At 34.2% G+C, this 19922-nt stretch overlaps 1 long non-coding RNA gene across 1 annotated transcript; it reads right to left on the bottom strand.

The window, feature by feature from the left end:
* Positions 1-11578: 11578 nt before the first annotated feature.
* LOC136219016 (uncharacterized) lies at positions 11579-13508 on the bottom strand. Its single transcript, XR_010684020.1, has 3 exons — positions 13415-13508; positions 13118-13215; positions 11579-12915 (listed from the first exon to the last, which is right to left on the bottom strand). It is a non-coding gene; the product is annotated as an uncharacterized lncRNA (long non-coding RNA).
* Positions 13509-19922: the final 6414 nt, after the last annotated feature.

The raw sequence follows: 19922 nt of genomic DNA, 5'->3' as shown, positions 1-19922 counted from the left end.
ATACAAAATCATATAATCAATCTCATCTCCATCCCAGATTGGATGGGGATTAGTTCATAGACAAACTAATCAGAGAGGCAAGGTGACTATGATTAATGGAAAACATCTTCAATCAAATATAATAGCAAAAGATAAATAGTGGAAGAGAAATCTAAAACCCGTTTATCAGATTCGATTACAAGATATGAAGGTCGGCCTCCACCCGTCAATTGTTCTTCAAAAGTAAAGAGCAGAATTGAAAGCTAATCTAAAAGGCTGGAAAAGCTAAAATAAAAATGTATCTGAAATCTATTCTAAAAAACTGAGCTAAAAAAATAAATATGATCTACATTGTGACGGCTCCCTAATACAAAAGAGATATCTCCCTATTTATAGAGTTAGGGAGAAAACCCTAATGCATCAAGGGCGAAATAGGCATTTTTAGTGTATTTTTGTGGGTCCTGGATAAAATTCGTGCATTTCAGCAAAAGGGAAGGTGTTGGGAAAGCCTTCCCCACATCGTCTCGCTGAGACAGGTTCCCAAAGGGGCAGATTGGTCCAACTTTTTCCCGTTTTAGTCTCTAGGCGTCCGAAAGATGCTCTAATGGTCCCTGATGAATCCCAAGAGTGCTCTGATGGTTTCTAAATAGTCCGAAAATGCTCCAATAGTCCCTAAAAATCCCTGAAAACACTGATAATGCTATAAGAAGTAGAAAATACTGAAATTAACTAAAAACTAGCAAACTAATACCAAAATTAACCAAAAACTAAGTTAAAACAATCTAAATTATTCCTAGAAATGTTATAAATTAGGGAGCTATCAACTTCCCCACACTTGAATCTTGCTTGTCCTCAAGCAAGGCAGAATCCAAAACAGAAAAAAATCAACAAATAGCTCCCATACAAAAACAAGAATTCATTGCACTCTATAATCCACAATAGTCCGGACTACTAATTTTGCAATAGAAAACATAATGAACCTCAGACGAGTCTCCAAAACTGATTAGTTGTTTTATCAATCAACACTTCATGAAAACGAAAGAAGAGAACTAAAATTGATAGCTCACAAGTGGTCACTCTAATGCTCAAGTGTTTTGGTGTAAATGCTTTATTTCTAAATGCTCTACATTTTATTGCACAAAGTGGTCACGTCGGGATTACATCATCCATCCAGTAAAAAATTAATGCATTAAAATTAAACAAGATCATAGGTCTTTATGGGTTGTAACGTAGGCTAAAGGTTGGGGTAGGAAAAAAGGAATTTATAGGCAAAAAGTTAATGACTCTACTAGTTAAGATTTTTGCAAAAGGGACACATTTTCCGCTATGTATAAGAAGGTGTAAGCTCAAGGTTGTTTTTGTGATTCAATGAAGTATTCGGAAAGCAACTAAAATATAAGCACATCTTTTATCCTTTCCTCTATAATTTATTCTTTTGATTGTTGGTTTTTAACCTTTTTTTTAATAGAGGGGAAAAAGAGTGGAATTCAAATGGGTAAGGTTGCTTTCTCTATTAATATTACAACCTTTTAATGATTGCTAGCGGGAATTCAAAGGTTAGGTGTGTCTAAGGCTTTATCAAAACTAAACCGAGTCAATTAACTTGGGTGAGAAAGGATATTTAAGAAGGCTAAGGTTTGTAACATGGTTGATCAAAGAAAAAGGGTAAATTTAGGCTCAAATGGGCTTATCTAATGGATTTGTTAAGGGATTTTGGCTAAACAAATAAATAGGCTAAATTTCACAAAGGGCTATACCTAGGCTGCCTAATCACTTCAAGTTCAATATAAATACAAAATTCGAACCAGTATTGAATGCAATTCCTATGAGCACAAAGACAATAAAATGTAATCTCACACTTAAGAGATCAATTGTTCCTAATTATGAGTCTAATAATATTGATCTTCATGGCTCTAAACTCACAATTTAAGGGTTATATATATATCAATCCTAGCCTCAACTAACGTTCCGTTCCATGTCAATCTTAGTCAGGGAATGCTCTTTGGAGACTCAAACGTTGTTCAAAAATTTTCGCATGCATCAATTTCATTTAGAATGTGCAAATTTGTAAGCGCATTTTCAACTGAATTATCGGGTTAGCCAAATGTATCAAATTCAATTGCCTAGGATTCTTATTATTCATGTTACAAATTTTGAAACTAAGTCCTAGAATCAAAGTAAATACAAAAGCACGAACAGAAAGCATGAAATCCTAAGTTAGAATAAAGCGAAAACATACAATCATGCAAAATAACACAAAAAAATAAAAAATAAAACAAGAAAAAACATGCAAATGGCATAAATCACAATCATTCTATCCTATTACCTCCTCCCCACACTTACAACATGCATTTATTTCCAAAAAGGCGTGAAAGTGCAACGCAAAGTAAAGTGAAAAAGAGAAATAGGATAGAAAGCTCCCTCATGGGTGGTGGTCCATCCAGCAACGGCGAGTACTCCACTGAGAGGGTTCTGCCATTAGAGACAAAGAAAACATAAGAAGAAACAAAGCAAGAAAATTTTATTTAAATTTTTTTTTGTCGTCTTGGCGAGATGAATAGTGTCTCACCGAGATGAGACGGAATATCTTTTTTTAATTTTTTTTCGTGTTGTATCGGCGAGATGAATAGTGTCTCACCTAGACGAGACGAAATATATTTTTTTTTATTTTTTTTTACAAATCTAAACAATCATTTCAATCTATTCAACTTACACAGATTATAATCAAAATAGTCCCCGGCAACGACGCCAAAAACTTAATGCTCGCAAAATATATGGCATTTAACATGACAAGTGTATCCTATCGCAACAAGTAATAATGTGCTAAGCACGAGATCGAACACAAGGACTATTCGTTATAATTAGTAAATCTACTTAGGCTGATTTAATTATTTAGAGGGTTGAATCAAATTGGGGTAAGAGTAATTAACTAATATGAATTAAAAGCAATAAAGTGAACAATTAACAAGGTAGAAGTGAATTAATGGATGACACAATCTAGGTTGAGGGATCTTTTGATTAAATCCTATGTATGGTTTCAGGGGTTTAGACTTATATTATTGTTATTAATTTGACGTTAATCACCCTAACAAGAAATACGAACGTGATCAAGATTCATATAACCTATTTACATCCATTCAGCTAACGGCTTGGTTAGACATATAACCCAGGACATGTAAAACATTATGTTTTCTGGTAATGAAGACTAAAGCCGTAGCCTAGCCACGAAGCCGCACTCCTAGTGTGCTAGCAAGGCCAAATCATGCAATTTCAGATTAGATAATCTCATGCCGGTTTCATATCTATCTATAATCCTATCTCTGTCAGGTTCAAGGCATTAAACATATATACTTCAGGCTAGATAATCTTCATCGAATCATATCTAGCAATAATCCTATTCCTATTAGTTTCAAGGCATTAAGCATGCATAATCTGATCAATCAATAACAACCATATAAACCCTAGATCCCTATACAAAATCATATAATCAATCTCATCCCCATCCCTGATTGGATGGGGATTAGTTCATAGACAAACTAATCAGAGAGGCAAGGTGACTATGATTAATGGAAAACATCTTCAATCAAATATAATAGCAAAAGATAAACAGGGGAAGAGAAATCTAAAACCCGTTTATCAGATCCGATTACAAGATATGAAGGTCGACCTCCACCCGTCAATTGTTCTTCAAAAGTAAAGAGCAGAATTGAAAGCTAATCTAAAAGGCTGGAAAAGCTAAAATAAAAATGTATCTGAAATCTATTCTAAAAAACTGAGCTAAAAAATAAATATGATCTACATTGTGACAGCTCCCCAATACAAAAGAGATATCTCCCTATTTATAAAGTTAGGGAGAAAACCCTAATGGGCGAAATAGGCATTTTCAGTGTATTTTGGTGGGTCCTGGATAAAATTCGCGCATTTCAGCAAAAGGGAAGGTGCTGGGAACGCCTTCCCCGCCTCGTCTCGCCGAGACAGGGGACATCTCGGTGAGACGAGGTTCTATCTCAGTGAGACAGGTTCCCAAAGGGGTAGATTGCTCCGCCTTTTTCCTGTTTTAGTCCATAGACGTCCGAAAGATGCTCTAATGGTCCCTAATGAATCCCAAGAGTGCTCCGATGGTCCCTAAATAGTCCAAAAATGCTCCAATAGTCCATAAAAATCCCTGAAAACATTGATAATGCCATAAGAAGCAGAAAATACTAAAATTAACTAAAAAACTTGCAAACTAATACCAAAATTAACAAAAAACTAAGTTAAAACAATCTAAATTACTCCTAGAAATGTTATAAATTAGGGAGCTATCACCGAGCCTCAACCCCTCGTCAAGGTTAACATTAGCCCGAGGGGTAAATTTCATCAATGGTGTACAACCTTTACCCCATTTCACAATTTTGTTTACAATCTTTAATTTGTCTCACTAATATATACGAATTTATAAGTGACCTTACACTATGGTGTATGACCGGTAAAAATGACCGGTCAATCCCAAGTCAGCATGCCACCTCATCATTTTTTATTTTATCCATTTATAAAATGGGACCCATATATAGTGCAATTACAAAAATATCTCCATTCCTAACTAAAAGAACACTATTTCTCCATCTTTCACTTTCTCTCCCCATCTTTGATTTTTTTTTTTTTTTTTATGCAAATACGTTCTCTCTCAATTAAATCTGCACCAAAATGACAAACACCCACAAAAAAATCACCATTAATTCAAAGATCAGAAGGAATTAGCCTAACAATTGAGAAAAAAACAACAAAATGAATAAAAAAAAAAACACTAATTACGAGTTTTAGGTTCACAATGATCAACACTTAGCTTCGAAGGTAGGTAGAGAGTATTTCCGTTTCTTATTAATTAAGTATAAACTGATTAATGCAATGAATTAATTAACATCCAGTCCACTTCCACGACTAACAAGTAAGTTACACCCCGATATATAATTATATTGTTCCATATTATATACCTTGAAAACAAAATCAATTAGCATCCATAGTTTTATGTGTTTCAAAGAATAAGTTAACGCTAAAGGTTTAAACAGATTTCACTTTACAAGATTGAAGAGGATGATTTAGAATACTATTAATCATTTTGAACCATCGAGTTTCTCAAAAAAAAAAAAAAAAAAAGCCATTTGAATCCATTTCGAAACCTCTGTAATACCTGAACGTTTGTTCAACTACCACGAGTTTTTCTTTTACTTTTGCCATTTGGATGGCATGCTCTTGCCGCATGATGCTGACGACCTCCTAGATAGAATTAAGGTTTTCTGTGAAGCGCCGTGAAATTGCGCCCAAAAGCTTTTGCTGTTGGGGCTCTACGAACTCACCTGCCATTGGGTCGTCATTGACCCGTCAGATTTGGTGCGCTTCTTCTTCGTTGGTTCTCTAGATCTCTGTTGTAGGGAGTGAACTGGTGGAAGGAATTTCAATCAAATTGCTTAAATCAGTCATTCATTGTATCAGTCCATGCTAACATCATCTATTGTGGTTGGATCTTGAGAGTCTATAAACCTGCAACTACATAGAAGAAAGGTCAAAGGGAGTCGTTTGTATGACGAACCTTCTTTGATGTTTAAGGCATTTTATGGAAGGACTAAAGGATGATCATAATCATTAAATAAAATTGTAAGGTAAGCTTAATAGAATGAATGAATCCATTTACCTAGAGCTGAGCTTACTCTATTTATATTGATGTTGAGTTACAGAAGGGATGAGCCACATGTCTCTTGTTGATAGGAGGAAGTGTGCTCAAATATGAGGGTCTGATATCCGTCAAGGCTACTTGGATCAGACGTGATTATGGTAACGACTGGATCCTTGACTGAATTTAGTTGAGGAGACGCTATATACATGATTGTTCGGTTGGGGGGCTAATTTTACATGTGGTGTGTAATTTTTTTTTTTTTGCTAAATCGAATTTGTTCAATTTTATATATATATATTATAATCAGAGTGGTTAAGAACCAATTTTTAAGTACTAATATAAAACTTTTCAAAATTAAACTATATATTGTGTTTAAGATTCTTAACATTTTTTTTTTTTTTGTATCTAGTAGAAAAAAATCAGATTTAGATAGGGCCTAATAGACCAAAAAAATTAGAAATTTAGATATAAGAAGGACTAACACGTTAAAAAAAATTAGAAATTTAGATTTAATGAAGGCATAACAGGTCAAAAAAATTAGAAATTTGGATTTAGAGATGACCTAATAGGATGAGTCAATTTTGGAATGCTAATTCAATACCCGATCTAAATTTTTTGGAAACAGGAGGACTAGAACTACCACAGTCTCAAATTTTGTGGAGACAGGGAGCCGAAACTACTCGTGACCATGTTGGTTCCGGCAGTCGGAGGGGCTCAGGCTCCCCTGTCTCCGTCCCTGACTATATATTTATTTTTGAGAGTAAATTTCGGTTTCTATGCTTCCACACGACATAATTATATTTGTATGATATTACCTAATAACTCCATTTGTTGAACACACGGTAAGATGGGTTATGTTGTTTTTACACTTTAAACCCAATTGACATTCAGACATTAATTGACCTTTAACTATAATTTCAAAATTTTAGTTGAATTAATTACTCCACAATAATTATGTTGTACATATAGTAAGCTTTCTAACTAAATTAGTTCTTGACAATGATTATATTGTATATCATGGAGCAGAGTCACACACGTAACACTAACTCACTCCACTACTTGTGCTCAGAAATGACTAGAAGTTGCAGTACAACCCGAATTATTAGTAAATTGACAATAAATGGTCCAACAGTAAATTCAATTCAATAGTATATATTGTCACTATTAGTTATAATAATTAACCAGTACTCAAAGTAAATGGTCCTAACATTATTATGGTTGTCCATCCACAGCTTTAGTTTAGTACACATTGGATTGCTGACTTTCATGGGTATGTTTACAATGTATTTTTCCAATTCAATCCCAATTATAAATAGATATTCAGTTAATGTTAGTAGTACAATAAAGCCCAAGTTGGTGTTGCATTTCATAATTATTAACATATCATGTACTATAAGAGAAAAAATGAGTTCATCTGTGGAAAATCCCTTGGTTAGGTAATAGGTGTAAAAACTAAAATAATCACACTTTGCAAAATATATTTCATATTAGGTGTTTGTTCACTCATTTTCTCTCCATGTTTGGCTTTTCATATTAAATATGAGAGTTTTAAATATTTTGTTAGGTAATTACTGTGCGTTTACACTGTTCACAAAATAAACGTAGTAGTGTAATAACACACAAAAATTAGATTAATTTAATATTTCAAATAAGTTCATCTACTAAAAAAATCATGAAATCAATAATTTAAAATCATAAACTTATATAAATAATTTTATCAAACCAACTCATAGTTAAATACTTAATAAATTTTGTATCTATCAAATAGTTAATCCGTTTTTATATCATAACCACAAATCACAACTTTATTCAAGATATCTCATATCATTGTCTAATTCCGCATAGTATTATCCAATACTTTTTTTTTTATCATACCCAATAGATATTTTAAATGTGTGTATAGGCCATATTCCTCATTGAATATGATCTTTAACTAAAAACCACTCGTCCAGATTACTCTAGATGAATACCAACATCTCATACTATATATATATATATACTATTGAACATAAAATAATCTTTTAATTTGACAATTAATTCCCTCAATTCACTGCTTTATGGTTGACTATTATTAATCAAAGAAACTCCAATTCATTAATAAACAATTTGTTCGGGAGTAATTTAATTTTTGTGTTTTTAGCATAAGTTATAATTTTACTTTATAGTTAATTTGTTTTAATTAAATTTATTTTGCAACAAAATAAAAATGTGATAAAAATAAGAAATAATAACAAAGATTATTATAAAAAAAAAGAAAACAGAAATAAAAAAGAAAAAGAAAAAGAAATAATAAAAATCAGGGGTAAATGTGCACTATTTTTTCAGCAACCCGTCCAGCAACTTTGACGATGAAAACAAACTCTGAAATAGTGAAATATCAGACGGCCAATATTTTTCTCAGAAATTTCGGGATGTTAGATTTCCGGAATGTAAAAAATGGAGCAAAACGGAGCTGTAACGAAGCGAGTGAAATTTTTCAAAGATCACTAGTGCTGAAAAACAGGTTGAACTTTTCTACGGCTTTCAAGAATGTGTTTCATGGCCTCAACTCCACTCTAGCTCCTAACCCACCCATGTTCATGGGGAGATAATGAGAATCATGGAGGAGAATTTAAGAACCATTTACAAGATATTTGTTGCTCAAAAATCTATAAATAGAACTCAATTCTTTCTCTCAATCCCCACTCAACTCAATAAAAAGCACAACAAATGAATCTTCAAATCAATTTATCTATCAAATCTCTTGCCAAATTCGGCCACTTTATCAATCATTAGGTTCTTAGAAATCATTTCTTAGCATCTAATTAGTTTAAATAAACTCTCAATTTCCAGAATTCGTTCTTCAATCTAACTTCAACAATGCTTCCAATTTTTAGAAACTTCAAGTCTGAAATTCTCTTAGTTTACTCAATCAATTCGCAAATCGTTTTTTGCAATCTCTTAGTTAAGTCAGTAAGATCATCACACAATCATCAATTCAATTTGTCTTAGTCTAGAAAAAACTTCACCATTGTCATCTTCCTCGAAGCTTTAACCATTTGTCGTGAAACCGAGATCATCAAAACCTCATTTTCAAGTCATTCTTAGTTTACACACCTATTCTAAATCATGTTTAGAACTTTTTATTGATCTCAATCAATTAAAAAGACCGATAAAGCTTTTGAATTTTTCATTATTGAAGAATTCATCAAATAACTTTTATGGAGAGCCATTTTCGAAAATTTATTTCCGAGTTCGTTAGTCTATCATTTCATACCAAATAAATTTTACTCTCTTTAGTTACATCTGACCCGAAATTTCTAATTTTTATTTCGTAAAAAACAACCACCTACAGCTTCCAAAATCGCATTTGAAGTACCATCCACGAAACAGAATCAAGCTTTTGGTTTTTCAACCATCAAACAACTATTTTGTCAGACCCATTTTCAATAATTTATTCTGACTCCGTTACTTGGTATTTTTCTGAAATTCGAGTTCCAGACCCTTCCTTTGCACACGAACTTTAAATATCAACCTTCGTTTCGCTCCAATCCGACCTCTACAGCCTTCAAAATCGAGCCCGAAAGTCACACAAGATCATCATTTACTGCTACTAACTTGAATAGTAAATTACTGGTTAAGTCCATGAACTCTTTGAATTGCTCCAAATTCATCTAGAATTACCCGGACAATGCAACAGCTTCCGAGACGAGTTTCCGAAGTTCCAGTCCTCATTTTCACGCATCCCAACAATGTTAAAAAGATCGGTTAATTTTATTTAACAACGTACATATTATTTTTTACGACTTATTTATATTTCTAGTTTTAAAGTTATTGTTTGTTAAGTTGTAATTTTCATTTTTTATGCTTATTTGTAATACAAAAACATTGAAAAATATCTACAAAATAAATAAAAATATAAAGGGTAAATAATTTATTAGTCCCCTCATTTTTACCTAACACATTGTTTAGTCCCCCTATTTTGAAAAACACATTATAAGATCCCTATCTTTTATCATTATTAACCCTTTGGTCATTCTGTATATTTTCTTTTAGATTTTTAACCGTTATATTTGACATAAACAGATAGACAAAAAATAACGGAGTAACATGACCATTTTGTATCTACTATGGCTGTCCTAGAAACTAAGAATATATTCGGTTAAAAATCTAAAAAAACTAGGCAGAAGGACCAAATCATTAATATTAACAAAAGTTAAGGACCTTATAATGTGTTTTTTAAAATAGATGGACTAAACAGTGCGTTAGATAAAAAGATGAAGACTAATAAATTATTTACTCAAATATAAAAGAAAATAAAAAAATGTATATCTTTGTGTCATTTTATTACTTTATTTTTGGTATTTATCTTAAAAAATTGTTTTTCCGACCGATCTGTCAAGTAACGTCGGGGTCCAAGACCGTTGTTTTTATTTTAGTCATTGTAACGGCCGTGAATCTCTTTTCGTTTAGAATTCAAGTAATTTAGGCGCATTTTATTTATTTATTTTATTCAATTACCATTTTACCATTTGAGAATTAGCTTCTCTGGCACGCCCGCTTATTTTTACCATTTTTTCCCACAAACACATATCAAAATTGAAAATTGGGATATTTCGAAAATATCGCCAACACAATCTAAATCATATGTCAATCAATTATAAACTAAAATTTACACGCAAAAACTATATATTTCAATTTATACTTTAAATCATAACTAAGGACTTAATTAATAAAATTCTCAATTTAAAAGACACTTAATACAACTTAGAATTTCAATTTATTCTTTAAAACAGAAAGATGTATAAATAAATTTTTGAATTTTATATCAAAATACTCTTATCAGACTATTTTTAGTCATTAGACCATATTAGTAATTCTAAATGGATGTAGATAAGTCGAATCACGAAACCATCAGACTCGAGACACTGCTAGAAATACGATTGTACCAATTAACTTGTTCTGAATCTACAAGTCACCCTCCTCTTAACAGGAACTGACCCTCTTAATTTTCATCACTCTCATAGTATATCTATATTATTGTTCTTCCAATTTTTTTTTTTTTTTTTTCTATTCCTTAATTAGGTGTAATTCCATTTTTTTCCCTTACATATCCTATAACTCTCTTTAAAAATAGTACATCTCTTTTGACAAATAACGTCTCTAATTTTCTTATGTAAGACATATATTTTTCTTTGTATCATTATGGAAGTATACATGTTTTTGTTGTGTCATTATGTAAGTACACATGTTCAAGATGCATGTTTCCTACATATTTCACATTTATATGAATGTCCTGTGTTTAGTTTACATGAACCTCATTTCTACGTCTACTTTATCTACTTATTTATTTTCAATTGAGCAATGTAACTATAATAAATAATAAACCCTTTTTTATTCAATTTCTTTTTACAATGAAAAAGGTGAATGAGGTAAAAGGATAAAACACTTTTACTATATTTTGATTCTCATTAAAAGATAAATGCCAATAGCTTACATACACTACAAAAAAAATGGTCTATTGCGACGTTTAAATTTATGGTTTAACGACACTTTTCGGCGTCCTTAAACATCTACCCACGCTTTTCAAAGCGTCGTCATATGCGCCGTTAAATCGCGTGTCGTTAATTTTAACGACATATAAAACCTTGTGTGGGTAAATTCAACTCGGCGACATATTGCATACAAACGTCGTCATGCTACCAACACTTATAATTTTTTTTATCGTAACTTTTTCCGTAATATTTATTTTTAATTTTCAAAATGTCCACTACGCTTTAACAAAATGTCGCAAAGTGAACAACACATTTATTGAAAAACGTCTCAAAATTTATGACATTTAATTATAAAAACGTCTACATTTTACTACATTTATTATTCTTATAATTTATGGAATCCATGATAAATAAATGAATAAAATAAAAATAATTACACTTAAAAAATATATTTATAAATAATCATTCAGGTTTAAATTAAATAAAAAATAAGCCCAAATGTTACAAGTACCACTTTAGCACTGTATTACATAGAAGAAATTTTACATTTACACTTCAACTATAACAAACTTATTCAAATGAAAAAAAAAGATTAAACGATGAAGATTTGGTTGGAAGTTTGACAAGCACAATAAATAAAGCCAAAAGTTGGACAACTTTGAAAGTTTCATGCCGCCTCGCACCGTATCCACTATATCCTTCTTGTTCACATCAGATTTATTAGTTTCACCTTTCATGTTCGAAGGCTGATAAAAATAACAATGTAATACTTAAATAGGAGACAAAGTTCAATTGCACTAACTGGTACCAAATTAAGAGATAGCTTCTTACTGACCTTCTTACAATTGATCATATGCTAACCATCGACTGGTTTGAACAAGAAAGAGAAGCATTGGTGAACCAACCATAAGACTCAGTAAAAATGGATAACAAAAAGCCCTACTCTAAACTTCTATTAATTTAATTACTCAGAGTAAAGTGAACGCCTAAGAGAAATAACATCCGATGCTTCTAAATTTGGTTGACGAGAGTATGTACTGCTCCCCAAAGTAAACAAGGGAATCATGTCTTCGTACAAAAAAAAAAAAAACCAAAGATAACCAACAGATCAATGGTCAAATATGCACTTATCACAAGTTATGACAAATATTAAAGATGTGTATTTCTACTAGATGGTTTTTGCAACCAAACAATGATTTATAATATTTAGCAACATTCAGATAATGAAAAATTCATCGGATAACAAAGGAAGAATGTACCAACTCAATTTGAAGAAGATCCATCTAGCATTGGATAAATAAATTATTATCTAAATACCACATATAATTAAGGCATAAAAAATGGTAAAAAAAATGTTATAAATTTTTTTAATAAGTTAGCGCAAATTCAATTTATCTCAGAACTAATCAATATATCCATAATCTTCCCGGTCGGTTCTGTTTTTCCTAACAGATTTTCTATAGAATCCTTAGTTTAAGCTTAAGAATAATTTCAATTGCCTGCTCAACTTCACAATCATAACTAGTTAAAAGTCATGTGACTCTCATATCAAATGTGAAATCCTAAAACTTGCCGCCAACACAAAACATATATACAATAAGAAATGTACCCTCACCCCGGAAAGAGAAAAATAGGTGAAACCAATTGTTGCTTAATTTCACAGCCAAAATTCATCATGATCGCCAATTTACAAAATTAAAAGAAAATGAATAAGAGGTAAGATGAGTAGTGAGAAATTGTACCGGAACTTGAATTCAGGAAGACAGAGAATGAAGTAACCAAACTCATCAGATCCACGGGAATGCGCCTCTTCAGCGACCAATCGACGAACAGATACATAAAAGGGATCAATAAAAATGCTGTAATTATAAATAAATAACTTTCAAATAAATTTAATTCAGAATCCTAAGTTTACGTAATACAATGAAGAAAATCAATCTACAAGCAGAGAATAACTATGCCAGAGTCTTCTTTTATATAAAAATTGAACAAACTAATTATAAAATAATACCTAAAAATTGTACAGACCCACAACACATTCAATCCTCGTCGCCTCTCGCCTCTCGCCTCATCACTGCCTGCTTAATCTTCGTAAGTCGTCGCCGGCCGCTGCAATCGCATAGACTGCCCATATTAGTTAAACAGAAAATATTAATAATAATAAAACAAAAAAAAAATGGAATAGGAGAATGGAATGAACGGTGCGGGGTGGCCAGAGAAAGGAGAAAAGCGCAGGATATGGACAAAAAGAAAACAAAGCCAAGAGAACAAAGTTAGAAGGGAAGAGAAAGGATAGAACGTGCAAAACCTAAGAAAGAGAATCGTTTAAAACTGGAACTGAAAATCACGCCTCATTTTTCTTTTTCATTATTTTTAATTTTTTTGAATCAATTATTTTTTTAGTTTACTGTAGTGCAAACTTTGTGTATTTAATTTTTTTTGAAACATTCAAATTAATGTTTTTATTAACCGTCTTTTACTTTAATAAAATATTTTTTCTCAAAAAAAAAAAAAAGAAAAAACTTTAATAAAATATTGATATTTTTTTGTTGAACAAAAAATATTGATATTTTTTATTTCCAAATATATAATTAAATTTTTAAAAAGTTGCCAATGACACAAAATTTAATCCGCCTTTAATTTAAAAGAATACCTATATTTTTTTTTCCAAATGTGTTTTTAAATTATTAAAAAGTCCATTATAAGAATTAAAAATATCATTAGATGAATATACACGGCGACACAAATTAAAAAGTGTAGTTGAATATTAAATACGGGATAAAAAAAATAAAATTATATTCAAATAAAAAAAAAATACCGAGACATTTTTTTACAATGCAAATTCTAAACCGTCTTTAAATTTTAATAAATGCCGATGTTTTTTTTAAAAGCGTGGTTATTTTTTTAAGAATGTCAACGTATAATAAAAAGTGTCGTTAAGTGATAATAGAAACCAACACAAAAATAAAAGCGTGGCTAAATTCTAAAATATGGAGACACATGTCAGAAAGCGTCGTTAAACAAGTGTCGTAATAGACCTTTTTTTTTGTAGTGATATTTATATTTCTACATAGGTTTGCTCTCCAAACAATACCACTACATTAAGGAATAAAAATGACAAAAAGGACTAGGACACTTGGTGCAATATGGTGCTTTGATTTTAGGGTTTATGATGAATGGTTGTGATTGAGAGTGGCTGTGATTGTGTAGAGTGTGGTGCACCATAAGGCTGCTGCTGCCAAGCTTCTGGAATGTGCTAAAGGGTAGTTGGACAAAAATGCCCCTGTAAGTGAGAAATGACCGAATTAGCCTTGGTAACCCAAAGGTCTAATTCGTTCAAGTTAAGAAGGCTTTTGTTGGCTTTCGTTTGCTTTACTTGTTCTTCATCCAAGGGACTTTCTTTCTTCTTCTTCTTTCTTTTCAGAAGAACCTTTTCTTCTTCCTTCTTCCATGCATTTTTTCTTATTTGTGTGATAGTTTCATTACCCGTCCTAAAACTAGGCTTGATAAACATTGATCAAACCTAGTTTGCTAACCGGAAAATGGAGGTGAGGGGAGTGTTGTGCCTTGGTAAAGAGATTAGCTAGCTACAAGGCAGAGGAGATTGGCATCAGGCAGAGGAGACCGGATTGAACCCGTTCGCGAACCACGTGATAGTCGATATGGATGTGTTTCGTCCGTTCGTGAAATACGGGGTTTTGAGCAATATGCATGGCAGAGATGTTGTCACAGAACAAGAGTGCCGCCGTTCGTGGGGGATGCGTTTAGATCGGTGGCTAAAAACTTGAGCCAGCGAAGCTCGCAAGAGGTGGAAGCCATGGCCCTGTACTTGGCTTTGGAGGAAGAGCGGGAGACCGTATTCTGTTTCTTCGACCTCCAAGAGACAATGGCGGAGCCTAGGAACACAACGTATCCGGTGATGGATTTCCGAGTCTCTGTGCAAGTTCCCCAGTCCGAATCGCTGAAGGCTTGTAATTGGAGATCGTTGGTGGATGGAAACCATAGCCCAAGACCAATCGAACCTTTTAGGTAGTGTAAGATTCTATGAACCCTCTGCTGGTCGTCTGTGTTTGGTTGATTTAAATGCTGTGAGAGTTGATTAACGATGTAGGAAAGGTATGGTATGGTATGGGTTAAATAGAGTAGTTTCCCTAGTATTTTTCTGTATGCGGTGATATCTGTCAATGGGGTAGTTTGTGTGCTAGGTTTGTGGTCTGGTAGGGCAAGGGAAGATGATGGCTTACAGTCTACGAGGTTCATGTCTTGAAGTAGTTCTAATGTGTACTTGCTTTGTGACATGTGGAGCCCCTTGGAGCTGCAGACAAATTCAAAACCCAAGAAGTAGTGAAGATTGCCGAGGTCTTTAATGCTGAAGGGGCAATGGAGATGCTTTTTGGTTCCAGTGATCTCTTCTTTATGATTGCCTGCAATGATGACATCATCGACATAGACGAGTAGTACTATAATGCACTATTTGACCTTCTTGATGAATAAGGAAGGATCTGCGCTTGATTGGATGAAACCCCTAGACACAATGGTTGTAGTGAGCTTGGTGTTCCATTGCCGGCCTGCCTGACGAAGCCCATACAATGATTTATTCAGCTTGCATACCTCATGTGGGGAAGTTCTGTCCATACCAGGCGGCAATGTCATGTAGACGTCTTCATGCAGCTCTCCATGAAGGTAGACATTGTCTATATGTAATTGTTGTATGCTCCATTGCTTTGCAACCACTATTGTGAGCAACATTCTAATTGTGGTAAACTTTGCTACAGGTGCGAAGGTGGCAAGGAAGTCCACTCCCTCCTACTGAGTGTACCCTTTCGCCACGAGCCTCGCCTTGAACCGTGATATGTTTCCGTCTACCTTGTGTTTAATCTTGTATACCCACCGGCAACCAATGGGTTTCTTGCCCTCAGGTGAGGTCACTATCTCCCAAGTTTGGTTTGATTCTAGTGCCGCCAACACCTCATTCATGGCTTGTATCCAGTTGGTGTCTAATCTGGCTTGTTTGTATGAACCAGGTTGAGTATGGCAGGCGATGTTGAGGGCGAAGACTGTCTTCTTTGGGGATAACTTGCTGTAGGAAAGGTGCCTGTCTAGAGAATGTGGCGAATTTGCAAATTTCGGCAAGGAGTGCCCCTGCAGTAGGGCTACATGGTAGTCCCGAAGGTATGTAGGCATTCTTCTTGCTGTAGTTGGTCTCTAGTTCTCCTGCACTTGATTTGTGTCTATTGCGATGATATCTGTGTCGTTGTCTATATTGGTCCCGTGTAACGTAATATGATTAGTTCCAAGGGGGGGGGGGGGGGTTTAGGAACTAATGTAACTTTTTCGCTTAATAATGCTGACTTAATCGAATGTTTGATAGTTTAACTCGGCTTTAGGTCAGCAAGACTGAGTGAGATGTGAGACAGCTTTAATCAGATACTGACTAGAGTTGTTTTAATATTGAGTTGAGAAATAACACTTTAAGTTAGTTTCCAACTCAGCACTCTGGTTACTCAGCGTCGGCTTTTACAGATTATTTATTGAGCAATTTTAAACAAGCTACACATAGACATATATATATATCAAAAGAAAGGGTTAGAGATTACTCAGCAGACTTATCCTAGTTCGGCCTCACCGATCCAGTCCCCGGAATCCTTCCGAGCTTTTTCAATCCTCTACTGAGCTCTTTAAAGGTAAAGCACAAACCGTTTACAATAGCAACTGAGTATGCAAGAGTACCATCCTCTATTCGTCTACTCAATCATATCTACCACTGAACACTATAACCGAATATTCAGATTTTCTCTACCACTGAGTACTATAACCGAGTACTCAGCTTCACTCTTCTAACCTTTTATAGATGATACAAGAAATTGTTCTCACTAAATGAAGAACACTTTAGATGAATAAAATCACTCTAGACTTTTACAAAATGATTGGAGTTTGGTGTAAGAGCTTGCTTTTTCTTTTCAGACAGCTTCTATTTTGGATTATCACTCAAGGGAGATTTTGCTTGTCTGTATGTATATGTCTTGTATGTGTCTTTTTTGATCCAAGTGATGATTTGGCCTATTTATAGCAATCTTTTGGGATTCAATGATTTGAATCCCGACATAGCCGTTGTGAAGATAACAGTTTTCTTCGTCATCACGTGGTCAACTTCCAGAGCTGCAGGCCAATCCTGTCTTCTGTTTTTACCAGACGCCAGGTTTGCCAGTTTCATCTTTTTACGCCAGGTTTGTCTTCTTGTGCCAGTTTGTCTTCTTGCCAAAAGTCAAATGGTCCATGCGTCTCGAAAAGGTCCTTAATACGGATTTCCAAGACTTTTGATTTGTGTCAGACCTTGTCTTCCAAGTTGACGGATCATTGACGCTGACTTGATTATTACTCAGCTTGACTCAGCGGCTTCACCTTCAAGCTTTCCTGAAGAAGACATTTCTTTTCTTAAAGCTGAGGTGCATTCTTACTCAGCTTCTGCTATGTGACTTGCTTATGCTGACTTCGTTCTGTCTTTCTTTTATGGACTTTCAGTTCCTGTTCTCGTTAGTTAATTAACTCAACATTGAACAAACTCATTAGTACAATTAAATCAAAGCACTTAAATTTAATTGTTTTAATCATGGGAATAATTTTGTCAAATCAAAATCATGTGGAAATGTGTTTCAACTGTCTATTGAATCATCTTCGTCTGTATTTGCTGGAGATATTTCTGCTGGATGCGTATGTGTGAGTTCCGTGTCTTCCTCATCTTCTGGTATTGTCCTGTGCAAGAGTTCTAGCTCATTTTCATTGCAGAATGATGCATCCACCCCATTGTCTGTCTCTGAAAAGGGAAAATGTTACTAAAAACGTTTCACATTCTTGGAAAAGAAAATGGCGTTAGTGTTTAAGTTCAATAGCTTAAAACCATTTGTGCCTTTTCTGAGTGTCATGACTTCATTACAGTCTCAACAGCCCAGGCAGGAATCCATAACCAAGCTGGCAGAACTCCAGCTGACAATGGTCAATCATATGAACTCCCTACAGGGTCAAATTCATCAACTGTCAGCTGCAAACACAATGTATGCAACTTCTGCCGAAGTTCATCAACTCTTCAACCAGCTTCACACTGAGCAAGAGAAAACAAATCACCAACTCTCTTCCTCCTCCCAATGCTCCATTGAGCAAATTAGTGAGGATGTACGTCTGCTAAACTTAAGCAAGGAAGAGATGGAAACTGGCCAGCTTAAAACAAACGAAATCCTGAAGTACTGTCGAGTCACTTTCAACCACGTGCGCCATACAAATGCTCAACGTCAGTACTTTGACACATCCTTGTTAAAAATGTTTCATCAAGCATTTGCCATGCTTACTGACAGTATACACTGGGTTGGAAAGTCTCAAGCATATATTCTGAGTATGTTGAGTGCCTCAGCTATAAGGATTCCACGTTCTATTCTGGATGATGGTGTTCCAATTTTTGACGGCATAAATGAAAGCACACGAAAGCTCAAGGCATTCTCTAAACGCCTAACTCTAGCTGCCATTGAAGACACCTTCATTCCTCCTCCTACCGATGGTGGCAAAATGGGGGAGAAAGAACAAGCTCAAAGAACTCAGCAATCAGAGGAAGCTTCAGGTAGTCAGCAAAAATTCAAGGGAAAGGGTAAAGCTAAAGAGCTTGAAGCCCAACTCAACTACAAGAAGAAATAGCTTGACTAGGATTGGCTAGATTCAATTTTGTTAAAACTTGTAGTCTTTCCCTTATGCATTTTTTTTTGTGCTGACCTGAATACAAAACTATGCATGCATCTATCTTTTCAACACTGACCAATCTTATGTGATGCTTACTTATGTTTTGTGCTGAATAGTTAACGCATCTTCATTAAATCAACTGTGCTACTTGTCTACATTGCTTTATGATTGTATGCTTTGTTGATCTATAAGTTGACCTCTTCTACATGTCTTCTTAAAACACATTGAACAAAGAAATACTCAGCGCTCTCTGATATCTAAATCTTCCGCATAAACTGAGTTAAAAAGAATATGATTTACAAGCTGACCTATTTCTAAAAAACTGACCTTAGACTTACTTGATTAAACCTTGAAATGTTTAAAGTAAAACTAAGTCAGTGGCTCAACCCTTACGAGGGAGTATTCTGAGTAATATAAGGTCAACTATCATGGGGGAGCTCAACACTGAGTTCTTCAACTGAATATTTTTGCCAAAATCAAAATGGGGGAGTTTGTTGAAACACCTTTCCACATGATTTTGATTTGACAAAATTATTTATGTAATTGATAAAAAATATTCTAACACACTAAATTTAAATGCTTTGATTTATTCATACTAATGTGTTTGTTCAATGTTGAGTTTATTGGTATATAAGACATTAAGATATAAAGCCCATAAGTGGAAGTCAAGCCCAAGTCAACATATCAAGACATCACGGCCCAAGATACAAAACGCGGTCGTTTTGTACAAAGCACAAGCTCAGCATGAAGAAGGATCGAGAAGCCTTCTCTCAATTGATTCAAGAGGAAGCTGCTGAGTGTGTCGACAAGTAGTACAAGACAGCGGCAGACAAGAACCAACTTGTAGACAAAGTATTTCTACTTTGGGTAAAGTTCAGAAGGCGCAGGAAGCTGTCTGGAAGACTTTGCCAAATATGTCGAAACACTCTGTTTGCTAGATGAAAAGCTGCCGAGCACTGCCATGGATAGAAGATGCAAGAATCTCATTGGCCAATGACACTGAGCGAGTACTGAGTGACAACGACAGGAAGCCGTTTCCCTCCAACGGTTATTTCGAAATTCAAAATTACCGGTGCCTTAAGTGTCACTAT

Source organism: Euphorbia lathyris, chromosome 2 (assembly GCF_963576675.1).
Source record: "Euphorbia lathyris chromosome 2, ddEupLath1.1, whole genome shotgun sequence".
Lineage (NCBI taxonomy): Eukaryota > Viridiplantae > Streptophyta > Magnoliopsida > Malpighiales > Euphorbiaceae > Euphorbia > Euphorbia lathyris.
Note: the sequence above shows the minus strand (reverse complement) of the source record. Positions and strands in the feature narration are given on the sequence as shown.